Source organism: Strix uralensis, chromosome 1 (assembly GCF_047716275.1).
Source record: "Strix uralensis isolate ZFMK-TIS-50842 chromosome 1, bStrUra1, whole genome shotgun sequence".
Lineage (NCBI taxonomy): Eukaryota > Metazoa > Chordata > Aves > Strigiformes > Strigidae > Strix > Strix uralensis.
The window spans coordinates 108,144,120-108,165,044 of record NC_133972.1 but is presented as its reverse complement, the minus strand read 5'-3'; positions in this window follow the sequence as shown (position 1 = coordinate 108,165,044).

Sequence of the window (20,925 nt, the reverse complement as noted above, 5' to 3'; positions counted from 1 at the left end):
AGGACAGGCAGGAGAGACAAGGAAGGAGTGTCGCACTCTCTGTCAATGACCAGCTGGAGTGTATAGAGCTCCACCTACGGATGGACGAGGAGCTGACCGAGAGTTTATGGGTCAGGATTAAAGGAAGGGCAGGGACAGGTGACTTGATAGTGGAGGTCCGCTACAGGCCACACGACGAGGAAGACAGAGCAGATGAGGCCCTCTATGGACAGATAGGAGCAGACTCATGTTTACAAGCCCTGGTCCTCATGGGGGACTTCAACCACCCTGATATCTGTTGGAGGGACAACACTGCAGCACATAAGCAATCCAGGAGGTTCCTGGAATGCATTGATGATAACTTCCTCCTCCAAGTGATAGAGCAGCCATGAGGAGAGGTGCTATGCTGGACCTTGTTCTCACCAACAAGGAGGGGCTGGTGGGGAGTGTGAAGCTCAAGGGCAACCTTGGCTGAAGTGGCCATGAAATCGTGGAGTTCAAGAGCCTTAAGGCAGTGAGAAGGGTGCATAGAAAGCTTGCTACCCTGGACTTCAGGAGAGCAGACTTTGGCCTCTTCAGGGATCTGCCTGGTAGAGAAGCATGGGATAAAGTCCTGGAGGGAAGAGGGGCCCAAGAAAGCAGGTTAATATTCAAGGGTCACCTCGTCCAAGCTCAGGAGTGAAGCATCCCAACAAAGAGGAAGTCAGGTAAGAACTCCAGGAGGCCTGCATGGCTGAACAAGGAGCTCCTGGACCAGCCCAAACACAAAAAGGAAGCCTACAGAGGGTGGAAGCAAAGACAGGTAGCCTGGGAGGAATACAGAGAAATTGTCCGAGCAGCCAGGGATCAGGCTAGGAAGGCCAAAGCCCTGATAGAATTAAAACTAACCAGGGACATCAAGGACAACAAGAAAAGCTTCTATAGGTATGTGGGTGAAAAAAGGAAGACCAGGGACAATGTGGATCCTCTCTGGAATGAAACAGGAGACCTAGTTACCCAGGATGTGGAGAAGGCTGAAGTACTCAATGATTTTTTTGCCAATGATTTTTTACCGGCAAGTGCTCCAGCCACTCCACTCAAGATGCAGAAGGCAAAGGCGGGGCCTAGGAGAATGAAGAACCAGCCACTGTAGGAGAAGATCAGGTTCAAGACCATCTAAGGAACCTGAAGGTACACAAGTCCATGAGACCTGATGAGATGCATCTGTGGGCCCCAAGGGAACAGGCGGATGAAGTGACTAAGCCACTGTCCATCATATCTGAGAAGTGGCAGTCCAGTGAAGTTCCCACTGACTGGAAGAGGGGAAAGGTAACCCCTATTTTTAAAAAGGGAAAAAAGAAAGACCTGGGGAACTACAGGCCATTCAGTCTCGTCTCTGTGCCTGGCAAAATCATGGAACAGATCCTCCTGGAAACTATGCTAGGGCACATGAAAAATAAGGAGGAGGTGATTGGTGACAGCCAACATGGCTTCACTAAGTGCAAATCATGCCTGACAAATTTGGTTGCCTTCTACAAAAGGGTTATAGCATTGGTGGATAAGGGAAGAGTAACTGACATTACCTACCTGAATTTGTGCAAAGCTGTGTGACACTGTCCCACATGACATCTTTGTCTCTAAATTGGAGAGACATGATTTGACAGATGGACCACTCGGTGGATAAGGAATTGACTCGATGGTCTCGCTCAAAGTGTTGCGGTCAACAGCTTGATGTCCAAGTGGAGAACAGTGACAAATGGTGTTCCTCGGGGATTGGTGTTGGGACTAGTGTTGTTTAACATCTTTGTTGGTGACATGGACAGTGGGTTTGAGTGCACCGTCAGCAAGTCTGTGAACAACACCAAGCTGTGTGGTGCGGTCAACATGCTGGAGGGAAGGGATGCCATCTAGAGGGACCTGGACAGGCTTGAGAGTTGGCCCTGTGCAAACCTCATAAAGTTCAACAAGGCCAAGGGAAAGGTCTTGCGCATGGGTTGGGGCAATCCCAAGCACAACTACAGGCTGAGTGATGAGTTGATTGAGAGCAGCTCTGTGGAGAAGGACTCAATCGTATTAGTGGATAGAAAACTGCCTATGAGCCATCAATGTGCGCTTGCAGCCCAGAAAGCCTCAAGAGAAGTGTGGTCAGCAGGTCAAGGGAGGTGATTCTCCCCCTCTACTCCACTTTCATGAGACCCTACCTAGAGCGCTGTGTCCAGCTCTGGGCCCCCCAGTATAAGAAGGACATGGACCTGCTCGAGCAGGTCCAGAGGAGGGGTATGAAGATGATCTGGAGCACATTCCTTATATGGACAGGCTGGGAGAGTTGGGGTTGTTCAGCCTGGAGAAGAGAAGGCTCTGGGGAGACCTTATAGCAACCTTCCAGTACTTAAAGGGAGCCTACAGAAAAGGTGGGGAGGGACTCCTCTGTATCAGAGAGTGTAGTGATAGGACAAGGAGTAATGGTTTTAAACTGAAAGGGGTTAGACTTAAATTAGGTTGAAGGAAGAAGTTCTTTCCTGTGAGGGTGGTGAGACACTGAAACAGGTTGCCCAGAGAGGCTGTGGATGCCCCCTCCCTGGAAGTGTTCAATATCTGATCAACCTGATCTAGTGGAAGCTGTCCCTGCCTATGGCAGCGGGGTTGGAACTAGATGATCTTTAAGGTCCCTTCCAACCCAAACAATTCTATGACTCTATGTTTCTATGAAAACTGTAAAAGTTAGATGGGATCTTATGAGGTGAGAAGTTCCTGCACTAGTCTTTGATTTTGTCCATCTGAAAAAGTAGGGATTTGGATCCCACTTTGCATTTACTTTGATTTTTTTTTTCCAAATTCCTGACATAAGAAATAAATCTGAAAATCTTTGACTTAACTTACACCTTCCTATGTTTTAATAGTTCACCAAAAATTTTGTTGTTCCTTTAGGCTCTGGTGGCTTCCTTATGCTCTTTAAAAGGTAATGCTTTCACAAGTGGTTCAGCTGCCTAGAAAACCTCTCTGAATCTCTGTCTTTATCCACTTCACCACCATGATACTCATTAAAACAGTCTATCCATTCTTAATATGACTGCATGCCTTATAACAGAGTTACAGTATCAACCCTCTCTATGCACTTCAATCAATGGTTTTCTAAAGCCAGCTCTTGGTGACCAACATCATTGTGTGATTCTCGCCTATTCTTTGGATTCTCTGCTTTAGCTGTGTCTCATCTTGTATTTTCATTTCTTTAAAGGAACATTTTTCTCTCTTGCACAATAGTGGCCTGAATCACAAGTAGGTCCCCTCAGGCTGAATGTTAGTCTGTTGTCTTAAGTCAGTTTGTGGTTGATCTAGTAGATAAGAACTCCATCTCTGAATGTGTTCTTGGAAATGCCATTGTGAGTACAATGAGACAGTCTTTAGAACTGCAAAGCAGCTGTGTCACACATATAGTTCCTTTTCCTTTTCCTACTTTAATACCTTAGTGTAAGGATCATTTTAATGTCAACTTTGGGAGCTGGTATAGGTTCCTTCGAGTTGTCTCTAGATTTGATTTACTATTTCTTCAGTGAGAACACAGACACTGATATCAAGTTTGCTTGCAGCTTGTTTCAAAGACAGTAACTGCATTGGCAGATTTTCACACTCAAAGATTTCATTTCTTTTACATTCTGCTGAGATTAGGATGTGCTTTCAAGATAATTACTCCACCATATTTGGAAGGGATTTCTGTCTTTGATGAGATCCAGATGTTCCACATTTTCAGCTCTTAGTCTGTTTTCCATACCTGAGTAATTTATCTGTATTATTGTTTATCTGTAATATTTATTTGGCTTTATATCAAAAGAACAGTGTTCCGCCTTTGCCCAAAAGCCACGCTGAAAGACCAGAGCCGGACTCTGGTTCATCCCCTCTAGCCTGCCCTGTTCAGAAGGCTCTGCTTGCAGCAGAACATATTTGGCCTAGCTCCTAGGGCCGTGGGAACACACAAGAGCTTCCACCATGACTGGAGGCTAATACAGAGTAACAAATAGATTCAAGGAAGACCAAAGCAGTTCACAAACAAGCAGCAGTCAGAGGCAGAGCTAAATTTATCAAGCAACACATTCTGTCCACTCTTTGCTCATTCATCTCTAACAGCTCTGTTTGTGATCATAATTATATTTATCTGCAGTGGTTGTTTGAGTACATTTTTATGACTGCATCATGGAGCAACAGTCTAACTCCCCCAAAATAAAGCTTGTTTGTTTGTTTGTTTGAATAATTGAATTCCACATGAAAGTTCTGTCTTCTCCAAAGAGGGCACAGAAGATCCTTTCCAATCTTCATGAAAAAGTAGTATAAACTAGATTTTTTCCTAACTCACAACATGCATAAAATCATTCTTAACGTAATTAATTTGTTGTTTTATTTTTCTTCAAAATAGACTTAAGATATCTATGAATGATAACTTCTTGTAGCAGAAAATAATCAGGACACTTGACTCCTTTGAAAAGCAGAACCATATTCATTTACCATTTTGATTTATGTCCTCTAAATTATTCTTAAGTTGGTCATTATTTCAAGACCAAGAATAATACTTTGCTATATGTACTGCAAACCCTTTTTAAAAATAATGTTGTAATATTAGAATTGGATATTTATGGAAACTAGTAAGAATAGCTCAGAAAGCCTGACAGATATATAACTGTTATCCTAAAAAAGAGAATTTGGACACATCTGAATGAAAGCTGAAGTTTTAAGTGACCAATGAAGTGTTGTAAGTAGCAAATGAGTGATGTCCCACTTAGTTTACTTTGGCTGTAGGAAAAACCACTCAACATCTTCTGTGCTCACACCAATTAAAAAAAAAAATAATATAAATTACTCAGAAATAACAGAGAAATATTTTTAGACAGTTCTGTAGTCACACTGTTAGAATTTGATGCACAATTAAAACTTCTCACATTTTCTTCCAGACTATACTCACAAAAATCCTGTGGCCCTACTGAATTTCATAGCTTCTGAATATTGTTTCCCCTGTTATGTCTCAATATAATAATTTTAATAATGAGAATCAACTCCAGAATGTTTATTGCAGAATAAAATTAAAAGAAAATTAATCAGTAGGATATACAGCCAACTACCATCTTTTACTCTGCACTTAAAGGATTAGATTCCCCTAAGAAACTGGCATGTTTGGTCATGCAAGGCAATATATACCAAGCTCTTTCTGAAAACTGATGTCCGTTTTGAAAACCAGGGCTTTTGTGAATCTCTTCTAGGCTTTGACTGATCTCATACTGGGGTATCTAGAAGAATGTTTTTCCCTCCCAGGCCTCAGCTGCTCTTGGGTGTCTTTGCTGCTTACTGCCAACAAAATTATCAACTTGTGAGCTGAAATAAATGGGAATTTACTGAGAGCCAGTCAAACACTAAAAACTCGCTCTTAGCTCACAACAACCAGAATTTGTAGAACATGCAGTGCAGTGAAACGCATATATTTAGAGTCTGGTTTTTGACTGTAGCTATTTGAGACAATAAGAAAACACACATATCAGATATTAGTCTTTTGGCTTGAGCGTGTACTCATGCTGCAATAATGAGAGAGGAACATTACCCTCAAGACACTGTCCTCACCATCCTCAAAGTAAATGGCAACAGTCAGCAGTCATAAAAAGTACCAAGATGTGTCAAGAATATTTTTCCAAATACATGATGACTTTTACATTTTCTTCTACATGCTTCTCATTACAAAGTAATTAACAAAAGAAAGGGGACATCATAAAGTGGTTAAGAATTAAACGCCAATTAAATACATGACAAGAAACCATCAATTCACCAAGAAAACAACTGACAGGATTAAATAGTGAAGCAGCAATACCTTTAAATCACAGCCCTCAGAAAGTATTAAAAATAAAAGCATACTTCATAAATACACATTTGAATTCAGATGCAAAACTGTGTCTGCAGTGATACAGTTATGTGACAAGATTATGTTAATAGATGATCAGCCTCCACTAGAATTTGGACTTTCGGTCATGTATTTCGCATGTTATTGCAGATTCTGAGTTCATGGTTTCTTGTGTGTCCGCTCGCTTGTCTGTTGTTCAGGCCTGCAGACTGAAAATAACAGATATCTAACTCAAGAAAAAATCCTTGAAGGCCAGTAGAAGGCTAACAGGTGAGACATGAGTGGCAAATACAAATTGGCCTCAAGAACGGTGCTAAACTTTAGGTCCATCAAAAGACATTGTTTCTATATCATGAACCTTTCTTCATCAAAACAAAGAAAAATAATTTTCTCAAAAATACCTCCAGGAATCACAGAATCATCTAGGTTGGAAAAGACCTTGAAGATCATCTAGTCCAATCATTAACCTAACACTGACAGTTCTCAACTTCACCATATCCCTCAGTGCTATGTCAACCCTACTCTTAAACACCTCCAGGGATGGGGACTCCACCACCTCCCTGGGCAGCCCATTCCAACACCTAAAAACCTGTTCTGTAAAGAAATACTTCCTAATATCTAGTCTAAACCTTTCCTGGCGCAACTTGACGCCATTACCTCTTGTCCTATCACTTGTTACTTGGTGGAGAGACTCATCCCCAGCTCTCTGCCACCTCCTTTCAGGTAGCTGTAGAGGGCGATGAGGTCTCCCCTCAGCCTCCTCTTCTCCAGACTAAACAACCCCAGTTCCCTCAGCCGCTCCTCGTACGACATGTGCTCCAGACACTTCACCAGCTTCGTTGCCCTTCTCTGGACACGCTCGAGTAATTCAATGTCCTTTTTGTAGTGAGGGGCCCAAAACCGAACACAGTAATCAAGGTGCGGCCTCACCAGTGCCGAGTACAGGGGTAAGATCACTTCCCTGTCCCTGCTGGCCACGCTATTTCTGATACAAGCCAGGATGCCATTGGCCTTCTTGGCCACCTGGGCACACTGCTGGCTCATGTTCAGCCAGCTGTCAATCAACACCCCCAGGTCCCTCTCTGACTGGCAGCTCTCCAGCCACCCTTCCCCAAGCCTGTAGCGCTGCTGGGGGTTGTTGTGGCCAAAGTGCAGCACCCGGCATTTGGCCTTATTGAAGCTCATACAGTTGGCCTTAGCCCATCGCTCCAGCCTGTCCAGATCTCTCTGCAGAGCCTCCCTACCCTCGAGCAGATCAACACTCCCACCCAACTGGGTGTCATCTGCAAACTTACTGAGGGTGCACTCGATCCCTTCGTCTAGTTCATCAATAAAGATGTTAAACAGGAGTGGCCCCAAAACCGAGCCCTGGGGGACACCACTTGTGACCAGCCGCCAACTGGATTTAACTCCGTTCACCACAACTCTTTGGGCCTGGCCATCCAGCCAGTTTTTTACCCAGCAAAGTGTGTGTCCATCCAAGCCATGAGCAGCCAGTTTTGCCAGGAGAATGCTGTGGGAAACGGTGTCAAAGGCCTTACTAAAGTCAAGGTAGACAATGTCCACAGCCTTTCCCTCATCCAATAAGCAGGTCGCCCTGTCGTAGAAGGAGATCAGGTTTGTCAAGCAGGACCTGCCTTTCATAAACCCATGCTGACTGGGCCTGATCATCTGGTCGTCCCACATGTGTTGTGTGATGGTACTCAGGATGAACTGCTCCATCAGCTTCCTGGGCATTGAAGTCAAGCTGACAGGCCTGTAATTTCCTGGATCATCCTTCCAATCCTTCTTATATATGGGCATCACATTGGCCAATTTCCAATCTGTCAGGACCTCCCTGGTCAGCCAGGTAATTTACTGCTGGTAAATGATGGAAAGCGGCTTGGCGAGCACCCCAGCCAGCTCCTTCAACAGCCTCAGCTGTATCCCATCTGGTCCCATAGACTTGCGTTATGTCTATCTGATGCAGTAGGTCACTGACTATCTTCTCCTGGATTGCGGGGGGGTCGTTCTCCCAGTCTCTGTCTTCTGGCTGAGGAGGCTGGATTCCCTCAGCACAACTAGTCTTGTTATTAAAGACTGAGGCAAAGAAGGCATTAAGGACCTCAGCCTTCTCCTCATCACTTGTTACGATGTTTCCTCCTGCATCTAGCAGGGGATGGAGGCTCTCCCTGGTCTTTCTTTTGCTGTTGACATACTTATAGAAACATTTTTTGTTGTCCTTGATTGCTGAAGCTAGATTAATTTCTAGCTGGGCTTTAGACCTCCTGATTTCCTCCCTGCATAGCCTCACAGCCTCTTTGTAATCAATGACAAGAACAGGCAAAAATTCTATAATGTAACAAAAGATATAGAAGAGTGAAAAGCAGCATGAGAAGAGACAAAAGGAAGAATGTATATAGTACTTTTAAGCATATTTAAGTGGTTACTTATAGAGAAATAATAAAACTTCATCAGCTTAATAGGATCTGAAGAGGCAAGTTTAGGGCTATCCCTGGATTAGCAAGGAAAAACTCTTCAAACAGACAAGAAATAAAGCAAGAAAAATTTCAAGGGTTGCTAAAAAAACACACACCATTAAAAAATTACTGAAAAATAATTTCTCAGGAAATGTAACACATCATATCTCAAAGTAACAAAAGAGTCAGTAAAAATGATTACAGCTAAAAACCTTACATCTGAAGAAAATTGTAACAGAGTACCAAGTCACTGGTGATATGTCAGAAGCTGCAGTGTTGGGACATTGGAAAAAATGTGGAAATCCATCACAGGTACACATTCCTTAAAAGGAAATGCTTTTAAAAAAATGCTGATATTGAATGGGATGTATTTCTAATAAGTGCTAAGATTTCCCAGATTTCAACTATTTGTTGCCTTTAATGTTATCCATAAATAAAAAAATAAAGAAAATCCTGAAAGGGAAGCCAGTTGGTGGAACACAAAACGAGAGCTAAGCTGAAGCATATATCCATAAAACAGCACTGAAGGGGAGTTTATGGGCTTTACAGCAAGGGACATGCCAGAAGCAACACAGGACACACAGGTGTAACAGAGCTATCTTTGTGTCCCTGGCAATGTAATGGCAGCACGGAAAATTTCAGTTCCGTTTTCTGCATGCTAGAACTTTCACCTGGTGTGCAAATGAAGTTTATATGATTTTTTGTGTCATGATAGCATTTCTCCAGAAAAAATTGAGCCTTCCTAACTTCTGCATCTGTTTTGCAGTGTATAAGATAATGATACAAAAAATACATCATTGAAAAAACTACCTATTGAAGTGTTGTGTATTCCTAGAAGCTGAAATCAAACTCTTGAGAACGGGTGGGAGTGGAATCAATGTTTTTCTTAAAAAGCAGATTCAGCTGTAACTCAGTGTATCACTCTTACTTCTTCTCAGATGCGAAGCTCCAACACTAAATCACCCTGAGGGATGGGATTTGTTACAAATAGAATATTCATTTAGTTACCTTCCTGTACCATGTACTTTACACACGAGATTTTGCAGTTTTACCTCTTCTTATCAGAATGCACATGTGCAATAGCTGTTCCATTTTATATTTAACTGAAATTTTGTATATTAATGAAGCACTCTGTGTATGTGTTATCTAAATGGGCCAGAGCATAGTGTTTAGTCACATGCTTGATTTTACATCTATGAGTGACATCATTAAAGTTGACTGGTTTCCTTGCTTATTAAAAGTTACTGTGTCCCGAGTACCCTGTTGAACTAGAGTCATAAAGAGGGCTGTACCTGATGAACAAAGATGGTACAAGATGTAAGTAGAATTCTCATTCTCTGTGGAATATCTGATTTTGCATGTCAGGTGAGCAAGAGAAAACTGAAGGTAAAGTTTCTGTGTTTTTTTCATTAAATCACTTCAGCTTGCTTTTTTATTTGTTTGCTGTAACACATTAGATCTTTAAATTGTAAATTGTTTTATATTTTTTCTTTAAAGAAAAATTGCTTGCAAACTTCTATTAATGCTGAAGTTTATGGAAACAACATTTTACATACACCTTGGCAAAATTTTATGTCAACAGTATTTTAAACGTGCATTGCAGAAGTTGATGGTGATCCACAATGAACACATTTTTCTAGGAGGGAAAACGCCCCATATTATTTCAGGATGTGACCTAAAGAGCATGACAGTAGTAGTTGTCATTGTTAATGGGTGTAATTGACATAAGAAAAAAAAGTCGGTTGCTACACGTAATACAGTATAAATCCCTGCATCTAAAGCTTTATGAAAATGCTTATGTTATGTTATAGAACACTAAAAATCTCATTAAGAGAATAATAAATTTGCAAAATACAATTTTTAGAAGTTAAGTCATGTCAGAATTAAAATTGCCATGTAACTTTAACCAAGTTCCATTGTGCTGTCACATAACACTGAATAAATGAACTAATTAATTTTGTACCAGCTTTTCTTCAGAATTTTTACCTCAGTTCAAAAATCAACCAGTGGGTATTCAGTTAGTCAGTCAGTCAGTGAGAAAATCTACAACATTTTGAAATTAATTTCCTGTAAGCTCACTAATGGTATTCATCACTGCAGCTTCTGAGTGACAGTTAATGTTTGAAAATATCAATGAATTTATATTTGCAGCATTCCTGTGAAGAGACAGGGTTGACTATCCCCAATTTACAGTGGGACAGCAGAAACAAGTGGCAATTAAAGACAAAAATATTCACTGAATATGGGCGTCCATTTTGAGTTGCCTCATACTTTGATTTTTAAGAGCACTTGGTGATATATATGTAGCATTTTATGTATCCAGCATTAGGATCCTGTTGATTCCATCCCATCCACAGGCAAGAGTGTAAAGTGGTAGCAGAACAACTTTTAAGTGATCATGCATAAAAGATTTGGTTTAGGGAATTCTCACATGTCTACAGTGAATAGAGTTCAATTATCTGAACAGCATCCAACCCTCTTAGAGGAACCTTTGGTTTCCACCCTCCCACAGTCTCCTCACCCATCTTCCAATTTCTACCACTAATGAAGGAAGCCTACAGAGAGCAGACTTCTGGGCTGTGCAAGCCTTCTCCACTATGAAAGCACAGTCCATCATGTGTAAAAAGGGGGAGGGGAACAAAGAATGGGCACACCATATAATTGGAGACTCTTTCATAATTCACAATGGGGAAGGAGAAAAGTGGTTTTTTTAAACAGAGTGATTGGGCTTAGAATTCTGCTGTTGTAGAACTTTGAGACTTGGAACAATACAATATGTTTACTTACCTTAGTAGGACAAGCTTATATTTTTTACTTAGATTTTAATGATAGTAATTTGTTAACACAATAAATGTCATATTAAACACATTTCAGAAATGTATCAGCAGATGTAATATATGGCTTTGTCATAACCTGTAAAATAAATGATGCAGAGTATCTCTGATATTGTACAGGAGAATAAGGACTAGTTTACTTCCTTCTATTTACTCCTAAATCTCTAAATGGAAAATTTAGGTCCTTGTAACTCTTTCAGTAAAGACCCAGAGAGTGGCTGCTGCCTTCTGGAAGCAAGGAGACTGATAGAATATATCCCATCAGAAAGGTTTTTCTTCAATACTGCAATAAAGTCTAACCGTATTTTAAAACATTTAATAGCCTTTCTTGGATTGTACAAAAGTCATACAACTTCATATATCAAAAATGTGATCTGGGATGATAAGTGAGGATTTCACAAACATCTTTTTTCTTTTTTTTTTTTTTTTTAATATGTGTCTTATATACCTACTTTGACTGATGGGAGCAATAACTGGGCATACATATTGTAGGCCAAAAAGTAAACAAGTTCATAAAATCTTTATAATTCAGATTAGATTCTTCTGAAGATTCTGAAGATTCTTCTGAAGATGATAAATACAGGTCAGGGTATATATTCATAACGTATAGAGAATTATGCACCCATGGTAACTATGTATCAGGGCTCTGGGGACAGATGATTCCTGAAGCTGCCTGTAACACTAAATCCAGCAGAAGACGCTGTTCTGTGTTGGAACATGGCTACAGAAACCACACTTTAAGAGGGCAAGAACTAAGATGCAGGTGTGCTGTTGGCACTGCGTATACCAGTCTAACAGAGAGGAAAATTATTTCCCTGGACAGTATAGCTACTTCTTCCAATCCAAGTTTGAGGATAGATTCTAGCACTTTTTTACTTATTAATTTTACATACAGTAGTAGCAACTACTTGCTTACTAGAGAATATGTACTTCCAGAAAGTGACCTTACTCAACCCTAAACCAGGGCTACTCTGTTTTAGATGTTTTCTTTCTCTCTCCCTCCCTGTTCCCTCCAAGTTAACAGATTAGCTCCAGTTTTGTTGTGAGCTTCTCCATGCTCAATCTCCTCTTGTGATTTCCCACCTGTATTTTTCAGCCTTCCACCTATCTTTGACAGACAGAGTGCCTAAGCAGGTGATTACCTTAACGAGCAGAATGCACAGTAGAATCAGGAGTAAGCTCCTTGATTTTAACTCCTTTCCCTCATAATATGTCAGCATTGTGGTTTCTTCATGGTTCACTCCTGAGCACCTTCTTCTTGAGATCCGATTCAGGTCTGTAGCTTGGAATTAAGATTTCCTTATTATTTACCATCTCTCTTCCTCAAACTGTATAACTGCTCTCCACAAAACCATTGCTCATGGAAGCTTTTCATATTATTAGGCTCAAGCTGCAAGTTCTAAAAGAAGGAGACAATAAATCAGTTTCTCTCCAAGGCAACAGGCAAAGGGACTGCTTCAGCCATGCCCCCTCCATTGCTCATGTTGATCAGAGTTGCTAAGGGTACAGAGAAAATGAGCCCCAGAGAATCAAAGATAGCAAGATCAAGTGAGAAATTGCTCTGTTTCTCCTTCTCTCACCAACAGCTATGTTTTCTGCTTTCTGATTACTTAGAATTGTCTACAGTATCATGGAGAGAAAAGTCTCATGGCAATGCCTAATAAGCAGAAAACTCAGACTATCTTGAGGAAATAAGGTTAAGTTTGTGGACTGATGTTAAAGAAGCATCTTTTAACCAGTAAGCAGAAAAAATCTGATAGAGTGATCTGTGAGAGACCACACTCATGGAGGTCCTAGATGTCGTTCTCACATATCCACTCTAAAGAGTAGAGCTACACTTTAATGAACCAAGTTTGAATGTTTGTTACCCAGCAGATGTCCACATATTTAAAATTCCCCCATGGGTAAAAGAACTATGTGGTTTTGAGTACCAGATGAGTTGATCCAGGATATTTTATTATTCTGATCTAGCCTGGTGGTCTCTAGAAGAAGACAACTCTATTTTCAGTCTATTTTCTTCCTTAATCTTCCTACAAGCATTTAAATATAAATTACCATCAAATTATGTCTCACTGTTACTGGACAGATTTCTGGCTTTTGATGTCCTTCTTTTATCTCTACAGTTGTATCCAGCTATTTCTTTGGTGTTCTGCATGTTTACAAGTTTCCACACGAGCATGAGTTTTCTACAGCTTCAAGTAGTCAATGTGGACTTACCTTGTGGAAGTCATGCCTCCTACAATGAAATTACTACCTTGCCAGATGATGGAAAGAGTAATGAATGTTGTTTACTTCAACTTTATTAAAGCCTTTGATACAGTCTCCTATAACAACCTTACAGACAAGCTGACATAGTTTGGGTTAGATAAGTGGACGGTGAGGTGAATTGAAAGTGGCTGAATTCAGAGGGTTGTGATCAATGGCACAAAGTCCAGTTGGAGGCAAGTCACTAGTGGTGTAGCCCAGCGGGCAATACTGGGGCCAATATTGTTTAACTTCTTTATTAAGGACCTAGACAGTAGATTGAACCCTCAGCAAGTTCAGAAATGATACAAAATCGGGAGAAGTGGACTTCAGCAAGGTGTGGAACTGGGCAGAGAGGAATCTGATGAAGTTCAACAAAGGGAAATGCAAAGTCATGCCCATGGGGAGGAATAACCCCATGCACCAGTACACACTGGGGGCTGACTTTCTGGAAAACAGCTCTGTAGAGAAAGACATTAGGGTCCTGGTGGACAACAAGTTGAATGCAAGCCAGCAATACACCATAGCAGCAAAGGCAGCCAACAGCATTTAGGGCTGCATCATGAAGAGCATTGGCAGCAGGTTGAAGGAGGTGACCCTTTCTTTCTACTCAAACTTATGAGGCCATATCTGAAATACTATGTCAAGTTCTGAGCTCCCTGGTACAAGGGAGAGATTAACTCACTGGAATAAGTCCTGTGAAGGACTGTGGAGATAATTAAGGGACTGGAGCATCTCATATGAGGACAGCTGAGACTCTTCTGTCTGGAGAAGATAAGGCTCGGGGGGAATCTCATCAATGTCTGTAGATACATGTCTGTAGATGGGAGGGAATGAAGAAAGGCCAGACTGTTCTCAGTAGTGCCCAGTGACAGGACTCAAATATCTAAATATTGGTTTGGACATTTGGAAAACTTTTTTCAGTAATTTAAATAAAAGACCCAATTGTTTTTTGAGTCTTTCAAAATTAAGATTACTGCAAAATATTAATTTTAAGCAATTTTCACTCATTTAACTCTATGTTAAATTTGTTTTTAAAACTGTAACACTTTCATTTTTAAACAATGAGTGATGGACTTCTGTCAGACTCTTTTCCTGAAAGCAGAATTTTTGTTTCCTTAACATCTTAACATTTTCCCCCTTCTAAATTGAAGCAAAGTAAATATTTCCCCTAGGACAGTTTTTTTTAAATTCACTTAAGATAAACTTCCATGAAAAGTTTTAATTCTTCCTTCTTTTTTTTTTTTTGCCTAATTTATAATATCAAACACAATCTTGAATGAAATGTTTTTCCAAAATGAAACATTCAAATATTCTGTCTTGACAAGATTATAAAAAAGTTATCAAAAAGCTTTGTTTTGATTGAAAGCAAAACAAACAAAGTATAGTCAATCCTGACACATTCCCAGAGAACATTTACAACTGAATTAATTGGCATTTTCTGAGACACATTCTGCTCAAAATTTCTCAGCCCCTCCACTGACAAGTGCACAGAATCATTGCTCTGTCCCAGGCAACCCACCATACATGCAGACATCCTGTTGAGCTGACAAGATATCTATTGAGAATGCTGACCTTTTTAAGGTGGAATCACATTACTATATTCCTATCACAGAGGTAGAATAAGGAGGAAAAGCAGAGAAACTGTTCCCCAGAGGGGTGTCTCAGATGGATAGTTTCTCCCTGTGCTTCCCCTGAGACAACATTTTTATCCATTGTTTTTGCTCCAGACCACACCTAGAAGTAGCATCTAGTCCTTTTATAGGTCATTTAACATTACTGCATGATTACATGGAAGATTTTGGATTTTCGTCACCTAATAAAACTAACCTGTGGGGAAAAAACTTAATGGAGTTAATGAGGTGCTTTTAAAGCATTATCTTTAAAAATGTTCAAAAACAGTCTCAAAGTGTGCTACCAGAGTGATATGAATTAACTGTGAAAGCTTGCTGATGCACATCAGACTTCAGTTAACCATGTTAAAGCATCACATATGTTTTACAATGCTTTACACAATTTACTGCTATTGATTTTTTATATTCACACTAGTATTTGAAATGTGATCTACTTTTGAAACATTGCATTGTTTTTATTTTAATCATTTCAGTTTAATAAATTTTAAAAAATAGACAAGAAAGCATTGCCCTCCATTCCTATTCATCCAACTCATCAGAAAATTTATAAGGCCAGAAAATTTCTTTTTACTCCCCACAACCTTTTAGTAGAATGACTTGCTGTAAAGATCTCTGCCCTTACCCCTAGACACAAAGGTTCCTGCAGCACACTACCGAAAACTGAATGGTAAATGTTCACAGGTAGTTTAAGCAGATTCATTTCACACTTGTCTGAGGTCTTAAATGCTTTGTTACTAGTAAATTTTAGATTATTATATGTCCATATCAGAAAGAGGAGTCCCACAGAAGTTGTAAGACTGAAGATATGTATACACAGTATATACCATTTACACATAATGAACTGTAACTGGCACAAGTAGAAAACTTTAGTAACAACTGAACCTAAACAGGAAACTAAAGCAAAACATGTGTTGTTTTGGCTCAGTTATGTATAATTCTGCATGATGTACACCAGTTTATTCAAGCAGAAGAGCCTCTAGAGATCCACAGATCTCAACAGATATGACAGGAAGAACTGAATATACAGTGGTGACCACTACACATAAATATTCTGAATATAGAGAACACACGGTTATATCTGAGATACAGGTTTCAGAGAGTGCATAGGTAATAGGCATACAATCTTGTCTCCTATTAGATGGAAACTTCTGACTTAATATTGACTTTATAATGGCAAGTAGCAAGATAGAAAACAAGAGTATTGACAAAACAGCTTTTATTTTCCCTTGATGTCATCTGGTCATGTCACTCATTGCAGTTAAATCAAATCTCTAATTGCAACAAGCATTATGAGCAACATTCATGAATTTATTACGTAGTGCTGTGCCAAACCTGCATTTGAGCACATGCTCTAGTCATTGTTACTTCTACTTCTACAACTACGTCTAAAGTCCTCTTCACCTCAAAAGGACTGAGCTTGTTGACAAAAAGTGTGGGTGCATATGTAATGTGTAATATCATAAAACACACTTTTTCTTGTCTACATGTGTACCCTTACCTTCATCTCATTTTTCCGCTTCCTTTATGATCCTATTATATTTTACAATTTTATCCATGGAAAGGTTTGAAGTTTGAAAATGCAGGAATCTTGCACCTGTTGCTCCATTTACACATGTGGAAGATAACTACAAAATGCAAGCAAAACACAATATTGTCAATATGAAAATGTTTCACAGACACATTGCATGAACAGAGGCAAGTGTAGGAAATGACAGTCAATGAACCATGGTCTTCTGTTTTGCATCACTCATATTGGCCACTATAAGTCATTATGAACTCTTTGAGACTGATATGTCTATGAAAGCCCCTGCCAAATCTGCAGCAACTTTCAATGCTCTTTTACACAACCAGAATTTTAGAAAGGAACAAAAATATAAAGAAGACTCAGCCCATAATATTTTAGTGCTAAATAATAAGATTGGGTGCAATATTTCATATCCTAGACCAGTAAAGACACAAAATGTCTACCAATTATACAAATATAGATTTATTATGATTGTATGTCAGGAATATTGTTCTGAAACAGAAAAACACAGGCTACCAGATGCTAAAGCGCACATGACTTTTAATGTGTTTCTTTAATGCTGGTAAACTAAAAACTGAAGAAGTGAATGTTTATATTCAGCAATTGCTGGTGACAGCATGATCAATGTATCGGTTTAGTTTAGAAAATTCAATTCTAGATCTTTTCCCTCCATTTGCTCACAGTCTTTTGCCTAGATGGTAGGAAAATCACCAATTAAAATTAATTATATTGATCTTTGCCCAGGATGTAGAATATAGTAATTTCAATCTCAAAGCCCATACACATAATTTGCACTCACAAAACTCAGAAGTAATTGATTTTAGACACCAAAATTATCTCTGATTTCCCGTTCTTCTAATGTAATTTTTGGGTGAATCATTCAAAATGCTCAAGGACTACAACATACAGTGAAACCACCTATTAAAACTAAAAAGCAGTTTTAAATGCTTCCTAGCTGGTGGGAACGCAACAGAATCCTTTGCAGTAGGGTTATGGGGGCGTGCGCACAAATGAGGTTTAGCAGAGCAATGTCATACAAAACATGAATAGTACAGGTTATGAAGTATCAAGATAATGATATATGTGAATGCACAAGAATTCTAAAAAATTTAAGTTAAAATCTTAACTTAAATATGTGAGAAAAATAAGTATTTACAGAAAGTCTTTTACAACATGTAACAACGTACAACACAAAGTGATTCCTACCAAGTGTAGCCTTTGGTGGGGTTTTTGCTGCCTATCCTCAGGCTCACAGAATCAGACATGAGGCAATTCTGCTGCGGGCAAAAGATCATGCATCTGGAAAATTATATGCATATGTATATGAAAAGTTACAAAGTCCTTCAAAAGAGCATGTTGGTTTTTTTCTCTTTTCCAAAGTATGAGACCTAGTCTCGAATTCTTTGTATTGCCTTTACAATGAATAACCTATAGTGCTCTTGTTTTGTCCAACATTGTCTCTTCCATTCTGCAATGCCACCACTACATATCAGTGTTAGGATAGAAAAATTAAGAAAAACAACGTTTATAAACATAGAATAGGGAAGACAAAAAACAGAGGTTGAAATGACAATGTCAGTATCTTCTACAGCTCTTAGTAATATTTTCCTCCTCTGGAAAATAAATTTTCCAACCATCATACATAATAAATATATACAGTCCATACATCCTTAGTGCCTGTTACGGACAGAGACTGCAGACTCTTTCCCTTAGTCATTACTTCTGATTTTTATTTTCCTTGTTCAGTCAATACTTCCAGCACAGAGAAAAAAACTGAGAAAAATATTTCACTAGGGCTTCATTATTTGACCAACTAATAATAAAATAAATAACTGCTGACAGATTTGGGTGTGCACATTTTTTAGATGATGTTTTCTTTATCATTCCTGCTAAATATCTTTTTAATTTTACCCTACACATGTGAAATAAGGATGCAACCAATACTCTCAGGAATATTTTTCAGTACTCTGTTGCTTCCATTAGGCTGTATCTTGGCATGAATTTTTAAGGGGTTCCTTACGATTTTAAACCCTACCCCTCCCATTCAGCTTAAAAGGGATGCCTACATTGCCAAAAGTTAATATTTTCATAAATGTTTCTCATAAACATTCACTTCCTTGCTTTCAACTCAGCATTTCTGGGATCTCTTGAAATTATTTCTTCCTCATGTCTACTGTGATCTTGAAAGCTGTTAACAGACCAACTGTGCGCAGAAAGAAAGATCATCTTTGTATGTACAGGGTAAATTCTCCACTGTCTTTGCTGGCGCAGTTCCATTCAACAGCTCCTTTGGCACCCACAGTACTCTGTCTCTTTACACTAGAGCTCGGCCTACAGCTTAACTGCCCTTTCTCTCATAACACATACATCCATTTTACTTTCTTGGTATTTTCTATATGTAATTTCTTAATATTTTAAGAAATAGGCATTAACTGAATGAAGGAATGATGATTTCAAGCATGCATGCTAATCAAGTGTATGGGTGAGTGTATTCACATGAACACTTTCACAAAAATCAAAAAAGACTTATGCACATTTGCACTCAAGGCTGCTCTACAGGCTGTTCAGCTGCTGAAATATCTTAGACAAACAAAACTGAATGAACTAAAAAGACCTTAGACCTCCCTTTCCTTCAACTCTCAGTTCTGTTCTGCTGACTTGACAGTTAGACTTTTCCCCTTGTTCTCCACATGTTAGACCTCTTGAGTCTTTAAACCTACAAACAAGCTACTTCCCTGCCTTTCTACTTGATTCTTGGCATTAACGTTTCACTTCAACAAGAAAAACACTATGTAGTTTCTTTAACTACATAGTTAGATGCTAATCACTTTGCCTAGGCATGTAAGCTGCAACTGCTGGTGTCCTCCTGAGCCCTTTCCTGTGGCAGGGCTTTAGCTTTTTCAGAAAGGTACCTGTGACACAGCAGGCAGAATTCCTTGACATGATTTCTTATTCCTCTAAAAAGACTTCAGTTTTCCTTGTCGACAGCTCCTACGCTTCAGATACCTCAACCCTCCTCCCATTCATGCTGTAGGTTGCAGTATTTCTTTAGTGACCTCTTTTCCTTGTTACCCTAGGGATGGTTGCCCAGGCTTTTCCAAGCAGGGATATAATCATGTTCAGCTGGTTTTTGTTTCTCTTTGTTTAAGACATGTTCTCCCTCAAGTTAAAAATTATCCATGAACATTAAACCAGCTCAGGCCTGACATATCCAGCCAACATCAACAAAATACAAAGTCATTAAGATGGCAAAAATGCACTGTCATACCAGTCCAAAGAGGTGGGAGCAGGCACAGAAGCAAAGGGAGTAAGTTCCTCTAGTCCTATACCACATGTGGCTGCTTAGTGCCTCTACAGTCTAGCAGATGCTGGGGTCAGCTGGACAACGTTGTCAGGTCACAAGAGGAGAGGAGGTGCTAGTACAGGGCCGTAAATTCAGGGTAGTTCCAAAGCAAGAGAAATGTGGTGGGGAGTAGTGAAGAAACATGAAGTCCTACCAGTCCATACAGCACATACAGCATGTGATTAACCATGTGGTGAACAAGGTAGGAATCATATACTGATGACAGGACACAACACAGACAACAGAGCAGTACTGTCCCTGGGCTGGCTCTTGTTCATTACCTCCTTCCAACCCAGGTATGCCACATTTCCCTTTGGAAAAGAGCTGCTAGCTAATGCCTCATTGCTTAGAAAGGGTGAGCAGTAGGTTAGGACATTCTTGCTTTTCCCTATTTTGCTCTCTTTCTGCTTTTACTTTCAAATTGATAGGTGTTCCTTCTACTGCTGTGCTGGATCCAACACAATCCCCACTTTTCCTTTTCTCCTCCATCCTCATGTGAGTCTTTCTACTGCCTCTCTTACATTACAAAATTAGAATCGCAGAACGGTTGAGGCTGGAAGGCACCTTTTCAGATCATTTAGTCTACCTTCCCCCTGCTCAAAGCAGAGTCAATTACATCAGGTTGCTCACAGCTGTGTCCACTTAGATTTTTAGTCTCCAAAGATGGACACTCCACAACCTTTCTGGGCAACGTGTTCCAGTGTTTGACTATCCTCACAGTTAAAAAAAAAACCAAAAAACCCAACAAACAACCATCTTCCTGTGTTTGAACAGAATTTCTTGTACTACAATTTGTGCCCATTGCCTCTTGTCCTTTCACTGGAAACTACCGAGAAGAAGCTGTCCCTGAGCTTTACATCCTCAAGCAGTTCTTTCTTATTTGCAAGTACAGTGGAGTGCCTCCCCTTGACATCTCCTCAATCACCTGTGTTAGAAAGCTGTCATTAATGCACTCCAGAAACCTCCTGGATCATTTGTGCCCTTCTCTGTTGTCCCTCCAGCATATATTGTGGTGGCTAAAGTTCCTCTGTGAGCACCAGGGTCTGTGAACGT